Here is a 19767-nt window from a genome sequence, read left to right as displayed (position 1 = left end):
TAATCATCCCTTTTGGATGGGCATCTGGAGTCTTTAAAGATGGTACTGGAATCCAAAACCATAAGAAAGATAAAACTGTGCCTGAGGAGAGAGCAATTTCTGGCTGCTGCAGTGCTTGTGAACTCCAATCCACAACACAGGTGGGGAGCACCAAACTGGTGGAGTACCTGGAGGTGATGGAGTCAATGGCGTCAAAGGATTTAATTACTATACACAGATGAAGGTGCTTTTTGTAGGAGATGGATTGCCAGAAGTGGGGTTGGAAAAAGATCAACTTCTTACAACCTGAAGTGTATTTGAAATACAGTGTCACCAGCTGGCCTGAAATAACCATATCCCATGGCAGTCTCCATGGGAGGAGCATCAAGGGGCTACAAGGGAGTAGTGCGAGGATGGTCTCTGTTTATTACATAACACTGATGGGAGGCCACACCATTGGGACAGTCCTGTTGAGGTCTGAGCTGAAGCTGGGACCAGTGGTGACTGCCAAGCTGCCCAGTTTACAGACACCAAAGGAGATGTCACCACCTTTAACCCTTTCACCAGTATCATGAGGAGCAATCCCATCTTTGTAGAAACTATAGCAACTCTGGACACTCTGAGAAAAACTGTTCCACTTCTTCATTAGAAATACATTTACCTTTCCTCCTGCTAGTGTGGCAAAGAGACACCTTTGTCCTAGGACTTATGGGTAAAACCTAGTAAACAACAACATTTTAATAAGAGTAAGAGAAAACACTTTTGGCAATGCAGGGGCATTTGCTGTAGCAGGATTTACTATTAGCTTAGTAAGATTAAAAGGGATCAGACATGTTATGTGAAGAAAAAAAAAAAACCTTTAAAGTTATTTAATGCTTTAGCCCTCCTGCCTCAGGTATAAGCCTGCTGGAGTCTTCAAAGATGTCTTTCCATTATTCCTGTCACTCATCCTACAAACTGCAGTGTCATCCCCATGTGGGCAGGGAGGAACAGCACTAGTGATGCATCTGGAACAGCAGCTGCCAGCCAACATCTGAGGAGACTATGGGCTCCCTCCTGGCTAGTCACTCCTGTGATTCCCAAGAGCACCAGAGTTTCAGAGGATCCCAAATAAGCCCGTGCAGGGAGACATCGTTCCTCCTCCCCTCCACAAGCTGGCTGCAGGCACGTCCGCCCTGCTGCGATACGCACATTTCAGATTATCTGACCTTCTGCAGTCTGGTTGTTTTGGCTGTGCAGCCTTGGTTTATATTTGGTCTGGGCTGGCTTTTGTTTTGCAGATCAGGTGGGAGGGTTTAACATTGTGTTTCTGGGGATTTGGGGATTTCTTCTTGCTCCTTCTCCCTCTCTCTTATTTCTCAATGATTTCTCCGGCTGGGTCAGGTTGATCTGTGTGGGATCCTGGCAGTGCACCAGAGTGTAGCATAAGCAGTGCTTGTAACATTGATTGCATTGTATACTCAGTCACTGGGCTGCTTGGGAGCCAGGAAACCTTTTACAAAACAGCAGATTTTTCCCCACTGAGCACACTTACAGCAAGTGAAATGAATAAAAGCCAAGCACAGGCAAACCTCCAGGTATCTCTTGGGCAGAAAATGTACCAGGATAAATCTTGTCACATTGCAGCCTTCTCACACTTGTGGGAGATCAATGCCAATTCTATTAGGCAATACTGCTTCTTTCTAGGGGTTATTTTGCTTTAGCTGAATTTTGTAGACATGAATCTATCCTCAGTCATAGACAGAGGTCAAAGTCATCTTTGCAAAGTCTGCTCGGTCCTGATTTTCCCTCCACTTTCTAACAACTCTGTCTTGTTAGTTTATGGCCTCTTCTAGACCTCTAGGTCACTGCTTCTACCAGCAGTGCCCAGTGATCCAGCAGATCAGTGGAGGCAACTGGACAACCCCATAAAGATTGCTTGGTTCCTCTTGAATACATCCCAGGGTTAACCCCAGGAGCAGGCTTCATAGGGCAGCCTCTGAGCTGAGAAATTCTTCTCCTTGTGATGCTTCTGTGAATTGCTGTGTGTCATTGCCTGCTCCCTTTCTTCACTGGGAAGGCTAGAGTGAGCACTCTGCACTTGCAGATCCTCTGGGAGATTCTCCAAAGCATCCATGAGGTATCCAAGGCAGCAATACAGTGTCTGCAAAGACATGAAGACCAAGGTCAGAGGAAAAGTGGGCCTGTACCTAGCAGAATAAAATTACCCAGGTTAACCTGGTGCTGGTGCCCAAGGAGAAACAGAGTAACGGGGGGGTAGCATGTCAAGGCTGCCTTTCCCAAAGGTTAGACAAATGCAGGACGGACCTTGGCAGGCACTGCACACACCCAAAAGTCAGTTTCTAATTTGAGACATTTTCTAATGCCCACTGTACTCTGGGGAATGCAGGCTGGCAGAAGGCATGAGCTGAATGTGGAGTCCTCCTGCCACACAGCTCCATACCTCTGTCCCAAGCACAGAAAAGGGACATTGTGATGGCCGGGAGCACCATGCCAGGGAGAAAGCAGCATGGCCAGAGCACAGCAGGCAGCCTGCGGCCAATGCCATGAACCCTTTGGGACACCTATGGATGTGGTCAGAAGGAAATAGCACAGACAGGAGCTCTTCACACACCTCTGTGACACATTGCATCTCAGCTTCCACGCTGCATTTCAGCCTTTCTCCTGACCTCCTTAAAGTGAAAGAAGATGGTGTGCAGGGAATGGGGTCCCAGCAGCCCCTGGGGGCAGGTGATCTGACATCAGGCTGGATGCAGCTTTGCTGTCAGGCAGGCAGCAGCCTCGTGTGGGTTTTGCACTGCCTTGGGCTTAGAGCTCTTCCGGTTTTGAAGCAAATGCTCCAAGCTGGGCTGTGCTTCCCTGTTGCTCTGACACCCGAAACCCAGTGTTAGATTTATGAAGCTCGCAAGGCAGCCTTGTGAGATGTTTGCCAGGACATGAGGATAATAATTTAATCAGGTGAATTCAGACGGGGTCCTGCAGCAGCTCGGGTTGCGTTATATAACAGGACCTATAGGAGACTTTGCTGGGTGATAGGCTGGATGCTGCACAGCCTGCTCGAGGATGGCCATTAAAGAGAAAGTCTGCCTCCGTTTTGTACCCTGTCCAATGTCATGAAGTTTCACAAGGAGAGAAATTCATCTTCCTTTCCATAAAACTGCAGCAGGGCTTTAGAATATTAAAATGGTTTTGTTTTACAACAGAATTTATTGTGTTGTGGCTGCCCACTTCCAAAACAACAGCCAAAAGTGGTGCAATTCAGTCTAAGAGACTGCACATATCTGGCTTTTGAGCGGGTTTTGCAATCCAGCCAGCTGTCCCTACTGAGGCACTTCACCCCACAAACCTGCAAAGTCTATTAGCACAGGCTATCAGGGGCCTGGGGCAGATGGCTGGGTGACAACTGCTGCTTTCCTCAGGTACATGAGGTCTCCTGGGCCGGTATGACATGCTCACTTGCCTGTCCTTCTTTGGTGGGTTTGATTTGTATCAGCACCACACTCACCATTTTCACACCCTGCCCCTGCATGGCACTGACTGTGTGACTGAGGGCACTGCGGCAGTGTGTGACAACACAACACAGAGGACATGAGAGTAGGAAATATTCAAAAACTGCAGCAGATATTGTGCCTGCAGATGCAACACAAAGATTTGCTTTGCAACAGACAGAGCATCAGATGGGGAGGGACCAGCACATCGGAATCTCAGCTTTTTAGACCATTAGGACCCCACTCATCCTTCCCTTCCTTCTAGGTGTCTCACTAATTCCCCACTGGTCATACTGAACTGCAGACACAGCAGCCCTTGGAGATGAGTCAATCTCTAGGTGGGAATCCAAGGCTTACACTTAGGTTCATGCTGTTATTTTAGTTTGTGGTGTTTGCTTCTTATTACGGTAAGCTCCTAGGAATGTCAGCACCAAAATAGCACAGAATCACAAGGTTACCTGATGAAGAATGAAGTAAACAAGAGTGATATTCTTTCTCTCTGCTTCTCTTTTGTTATTTTTAATTTCCTCTTTTTTTTTCTTTCCTGAAAAGAGGTATCTTGAGTACTGACATTGAACACCAGGGTGGAGATTTCAGGTTTGGAGATTGCGCGTGTCCAGACACAGGAGGTATTTTGGACAGGCTTTGCTTAACCTCCTCTGAGAAGATGTGCAGCCAAGGTGCCATAGGTCTGCAGCAGCTGTGGAGATGCCATTCATGCTGGCCCATCCTTGCTAGATGCAAAGGTGGGGCTCTGCCAGTTCTGGAGAGCACCAGTGCCCTGACTGTCATCAGTCTACCTACCTCTGATAACTGGAGCTGACACTGCAGGATGATCCAGCAAAGTAAAAGGGCCCTTTGGAAGAAGCTGCCTATTAGGGATGTTGGACTGGCAGCACTTTCCCCATTTCCCAGGGCTTATCCCAGAGGAATTTTGAGCACAGGTAGTTCTGTGTTCAGGAACTTCACCTGCAGCAAACAGCCCCTGGCCCTCTATCAGAGGCACAAACAAGCACATACAGCCTCCTTCCAGAACCACACTGAGGTCTCCTGTGCACAGTGCACAGTCCAGAAGGGAGTCAGAACTGTGATTCTCTATTTAAACTCAATGAGAAATCAAACTAGGCAAAAGACAAAATCAGCGTCTGGCAGACAGAGAGGAGTCAGGAGTGACTTCCCTGTTTCTAAGAAGGCAGTGCAGATGGTGAGAATATTTCAGCCGTGCAGTGGCAGCAGGGGTAACCTGGCACTTGGGCAGCTGGGGCCCAGTTCCCTCCTCTCCTGGGCTCTTTCTCTGACCTTGAGCATTGGGCTTGTACAGAGCTTGCATTGGTGCCCACACTGCAAACAGCTTCTACCAGCACAAAGACAAGTGCACTGGGGAGAGGAGGGGTGTTTGGTGACCTGAGGACCCCATTAGTATGTGGAGGTACCAGTCCCCTCCTTAGAGGCATAGCAGGAGATTGGGATACAGTCACCACCTCTGCTGCTACTTCTCTGTGTGACTTGGAAAGGACATCACTAGGTCCAAGTTTCTGAGAGGGCACTTGGGGAGGGAGGGTCACACAGAAACCTGGGCTCTCCATCTGCAAATTACCAGGTCAGGCTGCCAGCCTAGGGATTGTTATGCTCCTATTCTGCCTAGAGCAAGAGACAAACAGCAGGGGTCCAATTAGAACAGAAACCCCCCATGGCTGAAGGGGACTGATGAGGCAAACAACACTTTCCAGCATTAGCTGCTCTTTTCATTTTTCATCTCCCCTTCCATTTCTAGAAAAGAAATCTACTATACACAAAACTGGTTAAAAACAAACCAAAAAACCAAACAACAAAACAAAACAACAACCATAAACCAACTAAACATCCTTCTTACAAAACCCAAATAACCTGCATATAGCAAAAGTTAAAATGTCAGCTTCAGCTGCTGTACCTGGCTAGGGTGCAGTGGTCCTGTGGGATCACCTATATACCAGATAGTCAAGATAAGCCAGCAACTGTGCCCTTTATCCCTGTCTGGTATACTAACAGAATGATAAAAAAGCCACTGTGATTTCACTGGCCACACTGCACATGTGGCTCAGGGCTCCATGATGGAATATTATGACAAAACTGAGGAGACTCCAGGCAAGACGACATGTCATGGCAACTCTTTCTGTATCAGCAAGGAGGGGCAACCATGTGGGGCACCACTGTGGGAAGATGTGCAACAGAAATTGCCTATCTGTTGCGAGGGCAGGGATTCAGGTTGGAATGTGGAAAAAGGTGGAGTAAAATAAGGTCCAGAAATGCAGCTTTGGCCTTTTGTCTTCCTAACCTTCAGCAGAGAAACTTGTGGGGAGCACAGGCACTATTTCTTCAGACATATTAACACCATGCATCACACTACAAACTCCGTTAGAGTTGCAAATAAATCTGCAGCTAGATTGGGCAGGAAGAGGAACAGTGGTGCCTGATTTGGGGCTGCCTGGCCCTGGCTTCTTGACCCCTTGACCCTGACCCCTTGCCATACTCAGAGCTGAACATTCTTTGGAAAGAAGATGTCTGCTTCAAAACAGTGGGAATTGCTGTATTTGGCCAGAGGCAGCCAAAAGGTGGAGGCAGGCAACAGCTGGGTGGAGCACAAAGGAGCTGTGAAACAGTCAAAGTTAGCAAAAGGAGCAGCAGCCTCAGTAGATACCACCTGCATAGGAAAATTCCAGGAATAAGAAGGTTGAAGTTTTTCAACTAAATGTTGCAGGGGCTTCCCAGGAGAGACAGGTGACATACCTCTGTGATGCTCACAGGTCCAAAGCAGCCAAGTCATAACCCAGCAAACCCAGGTTTTGTGCCTGCAATTAGGTGGCAGGATGGAGATGATTCACGAGATACTGCAGGACACAATGACCTGGCTGAGAGTGCTGCAGGGAGATGCAGATACCAGGAAAAGCTGGGCAAAAGATTTCAATTTGAAGGGACTTTGAAGGGAGGAAGGTGTAGTTTCAGCTGGAGTGGCTGGGAACATCACAGCTAAGAAAGGGAGGAAAGATAAAGCTTGCTTTGGGTCTACTTAAGAAACATGTTCTGTCAGGCCAGCTGAGTCCTGGACTGCTATAGCAATGTGGTCATTGACATCTGGTTGAACTTGAGAAGGGGAATATTCACAGATGATGGGAAAGGGCTCCATCACTTCAGCATGGATAAATCTGATGATAAAGTGGTGGAGGAGGCAGTGGGTGAAAATGCAAGTTGTCAGTTTACAGTTATAATTATTTACTAGTTTTTGTGGGGTCCTTTGAAAGATAGAGCATGGTGCTAAGAATGCCGAGGTCATGGGTTTGATCTCTGTATGGACCCTCTCACGTACGAGTTGAACTTGATGGTTCTTATGGGTGCCTTCCAACTTTGGCAATTAATATGATGATTTTACCCCCTGCATAAAGAAACAGTGCTGACATAAGGAAGAAGAGATACCTCCAAACTGAGGACTGTGTAGAAATCCCATAAAAATGTTATGGGTGAACCTGAATTACTTCAGAGAGAAGCAGAAAACCAGAGCAGATGGATAAGTATGGAGAGGTCATGTGCACAGCAAAGATGAAGAGAAAATCAGTCATGATGGTGGGAATGGTGCAGATTTGCCTGTTAGAGTTTGTTTTACACAAAGCCTATCACTCTTTCTAGGGATTCCATTGCAGCACCGGGATGAAAGCAGAACAGAGATCACACACCCATTTTAACCACTTCCTCTCCCTATTGGCAGAAGAGCTGAGCTCACAAGATCCCACAAAGGTCGCCCTGCAACAGGATACCCCTTCAAGTGACATGGAGAGATCTTTCTCCTCTTCTTTAGCAGGCCATTCTCCTTTAATGGTGTTTTCCTCCTTTGGTGGCAGGCAGGGGAAGGATTTCACAGGGGGCACAGAAGGAGTGAGTGGGAAGTAGTACACATGACCATGGAGGGCTTTCATGGTCCTCTGCCACAAAAAGTTCTGAATGTCACTTCCAATTTTCCTCTATGAGGAAGAAACACTCCACCAAATCCTTATCAATGGCTCTCCTCAGCAAGTCCATAGCCTTCAGGATGCCTGGGAACATGGGCTGCTGTCTGCCTGGGGCTTCCTGTCCAGGAGGCAGCTTCTGTGGCTTCCGACGTTATCTAGTAGCATCTGTTTCCACACTCTCCTTCACAGATGGTGCTGCTGCAGGAGCCCCAGGGTTCAAACTTACACCCAGCTGCTGGAAGTGCTTATGCATGGCCATGGCAGCCCCAGCCAGGCAAAGTAGAGTGTAGCCTCCTTTATTACAGTATATAAAAGCAAGGGATGTGTTTATGAAGGTCAGAAAGGGATGGCTCAGGACTTCAGATATTCTTCAAAAGGACAAGAGCCAGCTGCTGCAGGAAGCAACCTCCATCTTGGTCCTCAGTTGCATGTCAAATGTAATAGCAACCATTAAACAACAGTTGATAATGCTAACAGCACTAATAGCCTTGAGACATTGTAAATGTCACTTAGTTAAGTATTTGCAGTAAAATATGCTAAGGAAGCTTTTTTTTCTCCCAGAAGACGATATTTGGTCCATGCTGAATTTTTTTCTTTCCTGTTTCAGGGTCTAGTTCCTCCCTGTTTGGCAAGTCATCACATTACTTCCAGGTGGGCAGAAGAAAGACACTTGAAAGAGATTCATTTTTAGGTCTAAGGGGGTTCTTATCACTGTCAAACACGTGAAACTCCACATAGTTTCCATTTTTATCCAAGTCTTGGAGAACCTTAGCACAGCTTCAATTTTTTGCCTGGAATCAGGGTTTAAAGGTCGAAGACAACATCTGCAATAGTCTTGAGAGTGAGCCTGTGCAACACTGGATTTCACATTAAAATTTTCCTCATTTGCTTCATATACAAATCAGCTTTATATACCTCATAAGAGCACTCAGAAAGTGCTTCAAGTTCCAGAGAACAAAGTGGAGGTATTATTAGCAGAGAGCAAAGAGCAGAGCTCTTGCTCTCTCTGTAAGCAGGCATCATGCTGAGCAAGAGGTTTTAAATAGTTTCCTCTGAGGCAACTTAGGCTCCTTCTGTTACACAGTTTTACTCAAGTGTTCAACAAATTATCTCATGAAGGAAGCAAATATCACAAGAACAATGTCCCCCATATGTCTCTCAGGGTTTGAAAACCACAGCATGGAAAGGGCAGCCTCAGCTCCCTAAACAAGTTAAACAGAAAGGAAAGGCACAGAGAGGGAAATCCTCTCTGACTTTGTTATGGAAATGTGATACAGTTTGACATTTTAATTGCGATTCTCCCCTTATTATCTGGCACACGTTCATAGTGCCCAAGATGTTGTTTAGTGAATCCAGCTGCCTCCTCCGCTCCGTTTGAAGTCCGGTGACTCCGCATGATAGGGGAGTGTGAGAGTCAATGTGATTTGTGTATGAGGAAACATAAATATGTCACAGGAGTTTAGTCTTATAGGTCTGCAGAGTTTATACTCACAAAATCTGTTGTACCCTTGTTTACACACCCAGATCCAAAGGTCTGACACACCCTCGCTCTAGCTCAATGCTTTCATCATTTCTGCCTCCTTTCTAATGAGGCCATTGCAAACCACGTGGATGATATTTGACCACAGTTTAATATATCCAGGAAAATGTGCTCTCAAATGTTAAGAAGAGCTTTAATCAAAGTGATTCATTGTCATTAGCTGAGATGACATGCAAGGTTCATCTGCCACATGTGCAAACTCCTAGGTGTGGGCCTCCTCATGTGCCAAAAGCTTGTGCCCGCCAAATAAAAAAAGTGGAAGACTTGCAATTATATGAATTTTAGCATACCCCTGAGCATAGACACCTGAGTACAGAGAGGCAGCTGTGTTTAAGTGATTAACAGTGTTCATGTTCTTCATGCAGCTTACTTCTGCCAGTCAGAATTGTTGAGATAAACTCATCTGTTTGGTACTGGTTTTCACCTGAACTTCACTACTGCTGCCAGCCACAGGAGAAGGCTTAGCATAAAATCCCATTATTCTGAGTAACAGAAGAATGGAAAGATTTACCAATGGGCAAATTTAAATACAAGCCATAGGAAGCCCAGGGGCCTAACTTAAGGGAAGACTTTCAAGAACACCATATTGGAAGCAGATGTCCTAGTCTCTAGGAGTCTTCTTGAAACTCCAGGTTGTAAAATCTTTGTTTTTGAAAATGAGAGATAGTAATAGCCTCCCTTTGGATAGAAGGTTATTTGTGAGAAGCAGCTATACGACTCAGCCTATTTCAACCTAGGACTACGACTGTGTGTGCCTGAAAGGAGTAAGAACTCTGCACTCCTTTGAGCAAGAGAAAACTGATAATTTATATTGCTGGAATAAATATCCTAGTAAAGGCTACCACAAAAAGGCTTGGTGATCTTCCTAACCCAAGTCCAGTCCTTTCTCCTGCACTGTGAGAACTGGGAAGAGTTGTTGGCAGGACACACTTGAAAAATCTGGCTAGAGATGAGACCTGTGTCAGTGGAGCTTTGTGTAAAGGTGTTGCCCGGGGAACACCCAGTTCTGTGCCATCTCACTCTTAATTGAGGCTTGAGCTGTTAAATTTCTCTTGCTTCTAACCTTTACTTCTATAGTCCTGATGAGTGATGTTGTGTGATAAGAACCTATAAGTGAGTCACAGTTTGAGGAACAGGATTCAAAGTAACATTCTGTTCTGGATGCTCAGACAAGCTTTAATGAGTAGTAAGACAATCACCACATGGAATATGTCAGCTGATTGCAGGACCAAATTACTGGAGCTTTTCCTTCTTGGAAACACAAAAGATAGTTCCAACTTTTAAAGAGCAGTTCTAGAAAAGGCACACAAAGGGGATTTAGATGCACAGGTCATAATTTTCAAGGGATCTGAATACATGGTTTTAGGTAGTGGCATTTCCTGCTCAATTTCACAAGAAAGTAGGGTTCTTCTCAAGAAGGAACAGAGAAGTATGGCTTAGGCCTAGCACCTAATGATACTATGATGATGTGATTGGCATGGGAATTGAGTAGAAGTTCAGCTTGCTCTTCTCATTACTTCTTTAACATTCATTCATCAATTAACTGCAAAGTGACTTGACCCTCACATACATGACTATAGGCTACTATAGTTAGACAAGAAATGTAATTAACACTGCAGAAATTACATCCTTGCTGCCAGCAGCCACCATGTTCTAGTCTTCACCACACTTCACATAGCAACCAGCTGAGCTGGGGAGATGGCTGTGGCAAGAGATGGAAAACAAGCAGGTATGGGTACAGTTGCCCTTAGAGAGCATTTCAGAGGGGTTCACAATATTTTACCCCACCTGTGGCATCTTAGTAATTTAATTGTCCATCTCAAACATTATTTCTTATTTATGTCCAGCGTCTTGTCAAAGGGAGCCCTTCAGTGCCCAATGCCAGGTTGAAGCCAGGGGTTTAGTGATAAAGGAACATGGAAATGCAGCCAATACTTATTTTTGTCTCTAAAGCATGCACCTGATACTGTAGCATGAGCTTTGTCAGGCGTTACTTTTCTTCACGCCAAAGACTAAAATCATGTGACATTGTGGGGCCATTCAGGAACATTTTGCTGAGTGGGAGTTCCTTAGGAGGACTTCCCTACCCCCTGCTTTCACCCTTTTGTTTGAGGAAAGCTGGTCCCTGACCTGCCCAGAGCATGAGCTCAGTTAACATTTGAGCCAGTTAGAGGCCAAGCAACCTACGAACTTCCCATTTCCCTGCAGTTACTGCTGGGAAATTGTACTTGTCCCAGGAGCAGGATCAGGGAACTTGACATAAAGCTGTGAATTTGCAGATGACCTGGATGAAAAGAGCCCCCATGTTTTAGATGGCCTCATATCTATTTCCACCAGCAGAAATATTGCCACCCTAGCTACTGAATCAGTAAGCTTGGAATTAAAAAGGGAGCAGTATCTACCTGATAAAGATGATTTGCTCTTTTGCTTTAATTGTGGTGCTCAGAAGTGTAACTGACTGTAAAAGCTCCATGAGCTCCCAAATATCAGCTGAGCCACAGTATCTGGCTATGCCCAGGCTCCTCGCCCACAGCAAAGGAGGACTTAAATGCATTTTGTGGCAGCAGTGAAACCTGCACCCCCCACCTCATATTTGTGAAATGCTCACACACAGAATCCACTCCTCTGGCCAGCTGACACACAGCAATCTCCAATGACAGACCATATGTCTGGGCCTTCAGAAGTGATTTAGCCTGAGTGACTGATTTGTTCAGGGCAGAGAAAAACATCCTTTTGTGGTCCTAAAGAGAGCTAGCAAAGATATTACCCAGCCCAGCTGCCAGTCACTAGTGTTGGCTGATGGGAGCTCTCCCTCATCTGTTTTAGTGTGAAGTTTTTAGTGCAAACCGGTTTTAGCAGTAGGTTAAGCTAAACCAGATGACTCTGTCCTTCCTCAGCTGAGGAACACCACCCTAGCAGAGCTGTGGGATGTCGTACAACTCCAGCAGAAGCATCATGGCAAGTAAGTGTTGAGTGCAAACATCCTAAAACTTTTCCTGGTCACTTGCAAAGTCAGTGTGCATCCTTGTTCTCAGTGGCAGAGATCGTTTCATTCACTCATTGCATTGCCTGGGTCATTTACTTAAACCACGGGATCCTTCCTGGTTATTCCATATGGGAGGCAGACATACTCTGCATGCAATTGGAGCTGCCTTACAAAGCTTTGCTGGGGGCACTGCAGGAGAAGTGAGTTTCTGCAGCCAGCTACTGACATTGAATAGCCCTGGTCCTTTCAGGAATCCACTAGTAAGACCCTTTAGCCATCCATTCCCATTTATCCCTGCCTAACATTGCTAGTTTTCACTTTCTCTGCCCCCACTCCTCCTACCCCATCTCTCTTTATGTGATCACCTAACCTCTCCAAAATTAGTGGTGCTATGTTTAGCCTGTTCTGGCACTCCAAGCACTCCTGTGGATGCTGAGATGGTCTCACAGGGACTCTACAAATTTCCACTGCTATTGGAGAGAGGACTGTTTTCAAAACTGCTGACACCGGATCCCAGTGAGTGAACTAAACCAGGAGGCCAGAGCCTGTGAAATGTTCTTAATATAACCAGGGCAAATGGCTCCCATCTTGTGTTACTGAAGCCCCACAGTCATGTGCCCCAGCATCCCCATGTCCCTGTCAAGCAGGAGGGCAAAAGTGTGAGGTCATTTCCAACAACTCTGTTTCTGTGATATCATCACAGGAAAGCCAAGCATCTACTCATTTTAGGCATGGGAAGTCAGAGGAAAGGGCAGGTGCAGGACTTAAGCTTTCCTTTCTGCTTCCATGTGATCCAAGCATAGTTTTGAAGGGTAGAGTGGGGTCATTTTCCTCACCTTTCCTCCTTCTTGGAGGACACTTTAGCCGTACCACTGGCAGCTCTTTATGAGTGCTGAGCTGAGGCAGCTTTGCTCCAGCCCTACCAGAGTAAGCAAGAGCCATCTACAGGTGATGGGAGATAAGGCGGCACAGCTCTACCTTCCCTTGCCAGCAGGAGGGCAAGACGCTCACCCGGATGCCAACCCCAGCTTCCCAGTGTTATAGCCCATCTTCAGGGTCCCTGCCATCCCTCTCACAGGGCACCTGTGCCTTCTGTGGGCAGCCACAACCTCTTCCAGCTCACAGCTGCTAACTTCAAGACTGGGAACCACCGTCTGAGCTTGCTGAGAAGGCTGTTGGTCCCTGGGGTGGTGAGTCCTGTCCAGAAGGCCACAAGGAATGTGTCACTTCCAAGCCACCACAGGTGTGAGAGCCCCATGGAGACAACTCTGAAGCAGCCCTCACATGCCTCCAGCATGGCAGCAGGAGGCCAGACCTGTGTGAGGCCACGAGACTGGATTCACAGAGCAAGAAAGGGACCTTCAGCCCTTAATAATCAGCCTTGAGATCTAGCTAGACTTCAGCCATGTTCCAGAGAGTTTTGCTGGCTGTTGCATGGTGCTTGCCTGTGGTAACCTGCAAGACCACCGTGCCAACATACAAGAGGAGGCAGAGCCCAGCCGGCTGCTGGAGAAAACAGTAGTCATGCACAGGATACTAAGGAGGGTCAATCTTGCATTGAAAAGAGAGAGCTCCAGAGCAGCGATTGTAAAACATTTAGAAAAAAAATGGGAATGTCTCCTATTCAGAAAGGTTGGTGTAAATTGCTGTAGGAGGCAGAAGAAAGTCTAGACAGGAAGACCATTTTCACTCAATAGTCCTTGAGAGAGTTCATGTAAATCTATAAACTTTTGTACATTTGCTTTTTTTAACGTCCACTGTTACCATAACAGTTCCTTCTTTCATCCCCTTTCTACATGGACCAGTGCTCACAAGAGACAGTAGGAGAGCTCTAGGCATGCTCTGTGCCTAAAATTCTACTGATCCCATGGAAGCCATGTGGTGTTTCTCTACCACAGATACTTGCCTAGCTCATTTTTTTTGCTTTCTTTTTACCCTCTTGACTCCAATATCTCATCATTCTCTTTGTTTCCATTCAGGATCTTCCCCCATTACCCCCACCATCCCTCTGTCCTCTTCCATTTGTTTCCTACATATTACTCTCATTGAACCCAGCTCTGGCTTCTGAGTGCTGTAACTCCGAAGGGCTCTGTCTGACTGACACATGACAAATTTTAAAGAGTGTGGACTTAGCCCCATTGAGGTGAAAGAGCAGTAGTCAGCATGTATGAGCTGTGTAGCATAATAGAAAATACAGCTTTTAATTAAAACTGGTATTTCAGGACCTCTGCTGGTGGCAGCCCTGCTGAAATACAACATTGCTGAAGCCCATTGCTGATGGATTGTAGTGTGACGTGACCCCATCCCCAGGAGCTGCCACTCCCACCATCAGTGCCAGCTCTTGGAGTGATGGGAAGTACTCTGTGTGGTGACTAAATACGCAGCTTGGGCTCTGAGGACTCCCATGACACGATGGCAACAGCTTTGTGGCCTGGAGTAATGACCTGTGTGGCAAAGTGCAGGTCACTGCTTTGCATATTGTTTCCAAGAATTCAAATTACATGAAATTGAAATGTTGTGGGATTGTGCCCCTGTTGTTACATATATAAGTGGGACTAGATCCCAGGAGACCAGGAGCAAACTCTTCCAACATCAATCCCGTTTATTTGGCACAGGATAGCACCTGCTCTTACACCTTGTTCTCCAATGTCTCATTTCATTTATTCCTTTTGGTTTTGGCACCTGCTGCAGATGACTCTCCAAAGTACTCTCTTTAAGGACAACCCCATGCCTCTCCCAGCAGGATGAAGCACCTCAGCTCTCTGTTCACTCCTCAGCTCCTTGAAGGTGTCACCACGACTGCAGGGAGGCAGAACTGGGGATTAGAGTCAGTGCTCCAGGCACAGACAAGGCTTGATTTGCTACTTGTGAAGCTACTGCCTCCCTGTGATACCTGGGGTTAGTCACTTGGACCTTGATCTGCAAAGACAAGCATGACTTCCTCGGTCTTGGTGTCTGTAAACCTAATTAACAGCACTGCCTTATTTCACAAGGTACTGCAGTGGAAGCGGATGTGCCCTACGGACAACTCACAGGACCAGGATGGCATCTCAGAGAGAGAAAGCGGCAGCAGACTGACCTCATAATGAATAATTCTCTTAAAATGGAAGCAGTGCTTCCCACGTGTCCCTGAATACCTTACCCCCCTGGCACAAGTGGAAAGGGCACTGGGAACCTCAGCTTGCCCAATTTGGTTCCTGTGCACACAGTGCACTTGTACAACGAAACCAAAGAGCTCTCAGAAAGCTGCAGCAGCTTGATGCAGCACTTCTCATTTCCCTCTGTGCCCTTTCAGCCAGTCCATGATCTGTGCCCAAGGCAGGTCTCAGAGCTGAGTATCTCAACTCAAAATCACGATGATACTTTCTCCTGTATTTTCAAGCAAAAAAATACCTGCTCCATGGGTAGGCTGTGAGATGTTTCCCATCAAAGGTGAAGTGAATCAGTACTGTGTCCTTCAGAATGCATCTGCCAGAGGCTAGTCACTGAATAGCACTTTGGAGAAAATTAGAAGGAGAACAGAAACTAGGTTTTTAGCATAGAAGAAAATATGGGGCACACCTGGTACCCAGAGCCATAGCTCATTTGATAAATAGAGGTTGGTTGTTTGGGGGTTTTAAAGTTTATAATATTAGGATGGATCATGGGGAATAGCTCCATAATTTGGATCCAACAATACTTCTACCTATCAGCAGAGGAAACAAATAGCAAAGAGCTGCCAGCAATGCTCCTTCACCAGCACTGCCCTCAGTGAGGCCCTGGGGCTCCTTGGTGCCAGATCCCAATGTGAGAGCATGGTCCTCCAGGTGAGGAGTCAGCAGTGATTGAGGTAGTCATTCTCTCTCCATTGAGTGCCTCAGAGGTCTGGCAAGAAAAAGGAAGGACCACCAACAAGAACCCAAGTTCATGCTGGCTGCTGACTCAACATGGGAATGAAGTTTATGGGTAGGAGCTACAGGTCTGGTTTGGATTTTTCAGGGGAATGTTTTCTACAGTTCTGGAAGTGGGGGCCTTAATGACTGGTGCAGTCATGTAATGGAAGGAAGACCAGGGCTCTGCCAGTTAGCCCCAGACTTCCTGAGTGGAGACCCTTGAAAACTCCAGGTTGTGCAAGGGCTGCAGAGCACAAGGTACTGATCATCTTCCCACTCTTGCCCTTGCTGAGGCCCATTTGAGGAGAACCATCCCCAGAGGAGGAAGAGGAACTGCTCCTGATGTTGTCCCTCAGCACCTGTCCTTCAGGACATGTGCAGGGGCACTTTGGCTGTCAGCAGAACTCAGCAAGAAAGTAATGAAAAACCCACACCAAGGGACTCCTGTCCTTTTTATCCACAGGTTTAGGTCTTTCACACACCAGCAAGCATGGAGTTAACACTGCAGTTCAGATGAAATCCAAAGATTTGCAAGTGTGGGAATTCCCAAAGAAAGCAACAAAACTACCTTCACTCTGCCCTCCCAGCAGTGCTTTTACACAGCCTGGAGCTGAGTCTACCTCGACCAGCTGCAACAAAGACTTTAATCTTATCAGTGACCATAAAAACTCAAATTCCTCTTAGCAGAATTGCTGATGGGGACGGCAGTGCTAAGCCTGGTTTCATTGCAGGCTTGTGCAGTCAACAGCAGGGAAAAATGCTATATCACAAATTCCTGAATCACAAATTCCTATGTCATCCCCCACTCCGCAGAATCCAAAATGGCTTTTCCCTCCATCACTCTAGGGGTAGGATTTTCACATTACTGAAGTTCAACAGGTACAATGCTTCCTCCAGGCTCATCTAAAAGTGCTGCAGACGTGCTCAGTCCTGACAGCAGGTGGGACTGACAGCTCCTCAGCATGGCTTCACCAAAAAGGCAAGGCAGGACTGTGTCTTCAGGCCTGTGGGCAGAAGTTCCTGGCAAAGATACGCTTCTCCCTGCAAGGTGCAGTATGTTCAGCAAGGATGGTGTATGTCCATGGAAATGACTTGGCATTTTGATGGTGAGAAAGCAAAGCTTCAAGTGCTCCCACCTGGGTTCTCTTCCATGTATGAAGGCAGGTGCTAAAGCTGGAGAGCAACAGTTAATTTGGTCCGGTCTCAGACATGGAGCTGAGACCTGAGTTACACCTCAGTGGCTAATTTTGGTGTTACTGACAAACAAAAAGGTGCTGACAAGGTTGCATCCCATGGTGTGTAACTTGGAGATGTGAGCTCCATCCCACAGATACTTGGACCTTGGGCAGGAGGTGGTGAGGAAGACCTCCCATGTGCACAGGCCTTTCCTGGGCTACACTCAGCTGTCTCTCCCTTGCACACCAGCCACTGCCATCATCTCTCCTCCTGTTTCAGGTTCATCCCACTTTCTCCCTATTTATCCCCTCTTGAGGTATTTATCCATTACTTGCTATGACCCCACCAGCCTCCCCACACCTTCAGAAGAATTAACCATTTATGTGTTTCCCTTGCCTCTCCTTTATGGTGCATGTGTTCTCTCAGCCCATTCACCCATATGCATTTCCCTCCCCATGTACGCTTCTCATGTAGGGCTGTGAGACAATCTGAGCACTGCTCCAGCTTGGACTGGTCTCTAATGGAGATGCCTCACCCATGGAAGGAGGTTCCCCCTTTGCTTTACAGCTGATGGCTCATCTTGCCCACTGGGAAGACCCCCAGTATACCCAAGGACAAAGCACCCTTATGCCAAAGACCTGGAATGACCGTGACATGCAGACACACTTGAACACCCCCTGAGAATAGGTCTGTAAGTACTGTCCATGGCTTTCCAAGGTCTCACTCCTGATGCTGATAGGAAGTCACTCTGCTTACACAGGAGAGGCTGGTGGAAATACTTGGCATGCACTTCAGCTGTTGATAAGGCTGGACTATCTGCCAATACACACTGTGCCTCTCCCTCCATCTGACTTGGAGTGGTCTGCAGTTCTCATCTCCATCATATGTCAACAGCTGTGCCTTCTGGCTCCTTCCCCTTGCCTCACCCTTTGTACATCTTGGATTATAGTTGCTCAGCACAGGGGTTGGCCAAGACCCCAATGTCCAGGTCCTGTGATATCTGACTGCTTTGGGAATCGAACCATGGAGGATATCACAGAGGCACACAGTAGTGCTTGCAACTGCATTCAGACATGTGGCTTCACTTGCAGAAGTGTGCATCTAACCCTGGTGTTGGGCAGAGGGAGATAATGGGTCTCCTTCCTTCCACTGTCTAAGGCTGGGAGGTGACAAAGAGCCATCCTAATCAGGGGCTACAGAGATGATGCTTCCAGGGAGAACAAGTTTTATTTATGAGCCAGATTAGGAGGCATTAATTGCTTTCTCTCCTGGTTTCTGCTCAGAAAGGTACAGTAATCACAGGAACATTTTTGACATTGTTGACATAGCTACCCAGCCCTCCTGCTGAGAAACAGGGACTCTTGAATACTTCAAAAGGGCTTAAAGGCTCGGGTTGTGCCACCACAGTAGTAGTGCCGATCTAGGACTGGGGTGGGGGGAATTTGCATTAGAAGGATTAAATTCCAGGGCTATTGTGGAATTTTAAACTGATGTTTTCTGGCTGACCACAGGCCCAGAGCTTGTGTGTGGTATGTTTGAGCCTCAAAAGTGCTCTTGATCCTCTGATCTTTTATTTCATAACATTTCTCCCCACTCTCTCCCTTCAAATGTATTTTGCTTTTCTTTTGGCTGCTGAGCAGACACACACTAGCAAAAGGAACACATTGGGTTGACAGAACTGAAAGCAGTCTGAAGCTCAGGAAAGCTTTCTTTGCAAGTATTTGAAATGGTGAGTGTCTGGTTTACTCTTGTAGTCCTGGGCCCTGTGGTAACAACGAAGTTAAGACAAGATCCATTCTGATCATTCTGATCCAAGTGCCCTGTGAAGCTTTGACACAGTCCTTCACAAACACTAAAGAGTGTTCTTACATCTGATTATCTTATGAGATATGTGTCTCGCTTGTGGTTCATACAAAACTCTCCTGACTTTCATAGCATGATGCAAAATGAGAGGTTTCTTGCAGATTCATCAACATAATGGTGTCTCTGCTGAGACAACCCATTACCAAAACATCAGTCCATTATATTTCTGGCATTTCTCAAGTACCTCACTCTGCAGAAAGAGATTGATCCTGTGAGGATGCTCAGCCTCTGACACCACTGAGACCATCATATTTTTGTGCCAACCTGCCCTCCAGCTGTCATTAAACAGGCTCAGGCTGCGCACAGATGTCCTGCTGTGGTAGCAAACTGCTTTTTATTAGGTACTGCAGGTGTTTCTGGGTTAATTCTGAGAATAGTCACCCCCCCTGCACAGCATTGTGTAATAAAACATGGTTCTGGCAGGGAAAGATATCTGGGGCTGGGGTTTTGGATTGGTTTGTTGTTTGGTTGGTTGGTTTTCCTTTATGCTCTGCACAGAGATGAACACCAGCCTTCCAGTATTAGCCTTTGCACATGCAGCATCCCAAAGTTGAGCAAGTCTTGTCTTGGCTTGTCTTTGAGACAGACATTAGCTGGAAAGGGCCAGTCTTGGCCCTTAGACTGCAACACTGTGGTTTGATGTCCGAGCAGGGCCTCAAAGGGAGGCACATTCCCCCGCCTGAAGACCGGGAGCACTGGGGGAGTCCCCTTGCTGCTCCCCCACGTCACCACATCACAGACAGCAAGCATCCCTCCAGAGGATCATCATGACAGCCCCATGAAAACAGAGATCTACAGCCTGCTCTCAGCTCTTGCTTAAATCTGGTTGCCTTCCCAGAGCACAGCCCTGTGCTTTACAGGGCACACACACCCTCTGTAAGCA

At 46.8% G+C, this 19767-nt stretch overlaps 1 long non-coding RNA gene across 2 annotated transcripts in view; it reads right to left on the bottom strand.

Moving 5' to 3' along the window:
• Nucleotides 1–385: 385 nt before the first annotated feature.
• Nucleotides 386–19767, bottom strand: part of LOC144246047 (uncharacterized) — a 91179-nt gene continuing 71797 nt past the window's right edge. For both annotated transcript variants that reach the window (XR_013339693.1, XR_013339692.1), the window contains exon 3: nt 386–2122. This is a non-coding gene — a long non-coding RNA (uncharacterized LOC144246047). The remainder of the gene's footprint in view (nt 2123–19767) is intronic.

Source organism: Lonchura striata, chromosome 3 (genome assembly GCF_046129695.1).
Source record: "Lonchura striata isolate bLonStr1 chromosome 3, bLonStr1.mat, whole genome shotgun sequence".
Lineage (NCBI taxonomy): Eukaryota > Metazoa > Chordata > Aves > Passeriformes > Estrildidae > Lonchura > Lonchura striata.
Note: the sequence above shows the minus strand (reverse complement) of the source record. Positions and strands in the feature narration are given on the sequence as shown.